Below are 4330 nucleotides of genomic sequence, written 5' to 3' on the forward strand. Positions count from 1 at the left end.
CTTAAAAAGTGAGCGGCCAAACCCCCCTCTCCCCCTCCCCTCCCACCACCACCACCATGAAATAGGTTTTCACATTTGGGAGAGGAGTTTAAGTGTGTGTTTTTTTTGTTTTTGTTTTTTTTGTTTTTGTTTTTATTTTCTTTTGTTTTTTTTTTTTTTTTTTGTTTTGTTTTGTTTTGTTTTTTTTGCTTGTCAAGAAATTTCTGGGTTGGATCCCCCTTAAAAAAATTCCTGGATCCGCACCTGATTTACAGAAGAGGCCCATACGGGATGCATTTTATGCTTGATTTAATTTGTGTGCTTCTTCCCTGGTAACCAGAATTTGAAGGAGAGCAGTCAGAGCACATTTCAGGGACGTAGCAACGTTTTTGAAAGGGGGGGGGGAGCAGCCAGAGAAAAAAATTTCAACTTACCTTAAAAAACTTGACAATAGGAGTGAAACGGTTCACCGCGGTATCGATGCACCGCGGTATTTTTTCTCGGTTTGATACACGGTGCAAAATCTCAAATTTTCGGTTCGGTTCATTTTTCGGTCGGGATCGTTATTCAGTCGGGTTTGGCATAAGGTATAACACGTTACTCAGTAGCCTGGTTCCGGCCTACCCATAATGCTACGCACAGTACGTAGCATTATGGGTAGGCCGGAACCAGGCTAGTTACTCAGTATAAATAAGTATAGAAAACGTAAATTTTTGATGACTGATAGCTTGTAAAATAATTTTTGACAGTCAAATAATTTTAATCAATTTCTTCTAGTCAATTTGCAAATAAAATTCGTAAAATATGTGACTAGATTTAGAAAAAGAAAGCAGAAAACAACGTAGAATTTGTTTCCTTCTATCAAAATGTATCGTATCGAAAATAACCGAACCGAGACAAAATTATACAATACGTATCGAACCGTGAAGGAGGTGTATCGTTTCACCCCTACTTGACAAGCCAAATTTTTTTTTCAAAACTCAAAAATCCTATTTCGTGGGGTGGGGGTGGGTTCCAACTTCTTTCAGTACCCCAATTTTATATACACAGCAAAATGTGCCACGTACGTATCACGTACATTAAACGTATGTGATACGTACGTGACTTCACGTACGTATCACATGAAAAAAGCACCACGTATGTTAAACGTACGTTTTCACACGTATGAATATCATGCGTGACACGTACGTTAAACATACGTATTGACTACCATACGTTACACACATGTTGCACACGTACGTTATTCATATGGTTCACGTATGAATAACGTACGTTCAACGTGTGTGTAACGTATGTTTTTAGAAACATGCGTTTAACATGTTTGTTGAATGCACTGCTCATATGATAAATGTATAAGTACCATACATGTGCCAAACCATGGTTAAACATATGTTTTGACCACCGAACATTCTTTTTCACATATATATTGTAAACATGCGTGAAACAAAAATGATGTGCAATTAAAATATTCATTTCATGCATTTGACATAATTTTCTTCAGGGGCTTATTTTCTTTTCATCTGTTGAATGATCCACATTTTGAAGGTACATATCTGGATATCCTTCACCTCAAATTTCCTGATCCTAATTGCTCTTTAGGCAATCACAACAAAAGACATATTCAAATTTAAGCCAATTTTAATGTTGAGATGTTAACATCAATTCATTCTTCTGCAATTCCCTTTCATCTGTAAAGAAAAAGAAAATATTAAATGAATTTGCATATGGAAAAACACATAGTTTTTTTTTCAGAACATTATTATTTTCTACATATAACTCCTGGTTGACTTCCTTTAGAACTAAACTAGAACTGTCCAATATGGACAAATACCCCCCATTGGGTTTTTCAGAGAAGATGCCAAGTCACTAATACTAGTATTTTAGGTCAGGATCATGACACACCCTCAGGTCATAAACAATCTTTGTGTGAAGTGGATACTCCCAACATCCAAAATTATCCTCCATAGGAAAGATACAGACCGAACACGAATTATGAACTTTTTCTGTCAGTGACCTTGAACTTGTCCAAATGACCTTGGGTCAGGTCATGACACACCTTCAGGTCATAAGCAATCTTTGTGTAAACACGAATTATGATTTTTTTTTCTGTCAGTGACCTTGAACTTGCCCAAATGACCTTGGGTCAAGGTGATGACACACCCGCAGGCCATAAGAAATATTAATATAACATATGGTTTTGTTGTTCTTGAGCAGAAATTTTTTAAACATTTTTCCCTACATATGCCTTTGTAAAAACTTGATCCCCAATTGTGGCCTCTCCCTACCCCAGAGTTCATGATTTGAACAAAATTGAATCTACACTACCTGATGATGCTTTCATATAAACATGATTAATCATGGCTTTTCTGTTCTTTAGAAGAAGATTTTTTCCTATATATTCTATGTAAAACTTTGATCTCCCATTATGGTCCAATCCTATCCCCAGAGGATCATGATTCAAACAAACTTGAATCTACACAGCCTGAGGATGCTTCCATTTCAAAATGACTATTTATGGCTTTGCTATTCTTGAGAAGAAGAATTTTAAAGTTTTTTTCCTATGTATTCCTATGTAAAATATTGATCCCCCATTGTGGCCCCTCCCTACCCCTGGGGGTCATGATTTGAACAAACTTGAATCTACACTACTTGATGATGCTTCCTTATCAATATGACTAAACAAGGCTTTGCTGTTCTTGAGAAGAAGATTTTTTAAGATTTTTTCTTATATATTCCTATGTAAAACTTTGATCCCCCATTGTGGCCCCAACCAAACCCAGGGCTCATGATTTAAACAAATTTGAATTTACACTTTGACATACAAGGTTTCCTATAAGTTTCAACTTTTTTGGCCCAGTGGTTCTTGAGAAGAAAATTTTTAAAACATCCCACTAAATTTTCACTATTTCTTAATTATCTCCCTTTTATTGAGGGCCCTTTATCTGAACAAACTTGAATCCCCTTTACCCAAGGATGGTTTGTGGCAAGTTTGGTTGAAATAGGCCAGTGGTTCTGGAGAAGAAGTCGAAAATGTGAAAGTTTACAGACAGACGGACAGCTAGACAGACAGACAGACTGCAGATAAAATGTGATCAGCAAAAGCTCACTTGAGCTTTCAGCTCAGGTGAGCTAAAAACAGATAGCAATAGGTCATGACTGACTCAGGTTATCTAATTAGTTAAAACATTTCTTTGTGATTACATGTAAGTCAGCTCAGGTGCAAAATATTGCTTATCACTGATATAAATACAACAGTAAAATTTTAGACATAACCATATGTCTGACAATTAAATTCTATATAATAATAGAACTTACCCTCAGCATAAATCTTTCATAGCTTGGCATGGACCTATATGTTTTTGTGTCTGTTCGAAGTGTATACTTTTTGTCCTTGGGGTAAAAAAGAAAATATATGTTAAAAAAAATTGCATTTCAGACTTGTAAAGCAAAACAAACAATATGAAAAATTACTTATTTTACTGATAACATTTAACATTTTCTCCTCTTGTGATTGAAATGTAATGCACATCATTACATGATATTATATGTATTAAATTGCAAGTCTAAAAGCAATGGGATCAGAAAATTTGATTTCTTTTTTAAGAGTTTTACCATAATGCTGGTTAAACTTTCAGAATCTGTTTTTGAAGTCCAGACTTGGCATTTAGGTGTTTACATAGGAGATGAGCTTCAGCCACCATCCTGGAGTGTACATTTAAAATCACATAAAAAAATCACAATCTCAAAATACATTATTTATATTCATAAGGACTGTATGAAAAAGATATCTGAAAAATAAGTGCTACACCCTTATTGCCCTAAAAGATAATTTATATTTCCTCTACATGTTTTGTAAAGAAATATACATTGGGTGGGTGGAACTTTTTCCATCAAGGGTTTTATTGCATCTTATTGGTAGGCTAAAAAAAATCTTACAATAAATATTTTTTATAACAGTATGTTTTATACCTCACCTTAATTTTGATATAATGTGCCAGTGTTGATTCACGCCTGGGCTGGGGTGCTGACCAAGACAGTTGACTGCGTCAATAATTTCGTACTTATTTGGTATACCAAGTTTACATTATGTTATACACTAAAATAAAAGAAACACACCCGTTAGTTTACATGCAACACAGTCTGAAATATAAAGTAAATAAATAACTGTTCATGTTATGTATATTCCTCACCGTTACTCCTAGCCTAACTCCAGTCACTGTCTTGCAGACGTCAGACTTCTTACCAGTGACGTCACCTGTTAACGTAAATAATAATCGGAGGTGAACATTCCGGAACGTACATTTTACATATTTAGTGTTATACGGACGCTACCAACTCTATAATTATGTAA

At 35.1% G+C, this 4330-nt stretch overlaps 1 long non-coding RNA gene across 1 annotated transcript; it reads right to left on the minus strand.

The window, feature by feature from the left end:
* Positions 1-1599: 1599 nt before the first annotated feature.
* Positions 1600-4069, minus strand: LOC133193414 (uncharacterized). The gene is made up of 4 exons (XR_009721934.1): positions 3954-4069; positions 3592-3681; positions 3295-3369; positions 1600-1667 (listed from the first exon to the last, which is right to left on the minus strand). It is a non-coding gene; the product is annotated as an uncharacterized LOC133193414 (long non-coding RNA).
* Positions 4070-4330: the final 261 nt, after the last annotated feature.

This window comes from Saccostrea echinata, unplaced genomic scaffold, assembly GCF_033153115.1.
Source record: "Saccostrea echinata isolate AGI-Se365-2 ecotype Australia unplaced genomic scaffold, CSIRO_AGI_Sech_v1 ptg000001l, whole genome shotgun sequence".
NCBI classification, from domain to species: Eukaryota; Metazoa; Mollusca; class Bivalvia; order Ostreida; family Ostreidae; genus Saccostrea; species Saccostrea echinata.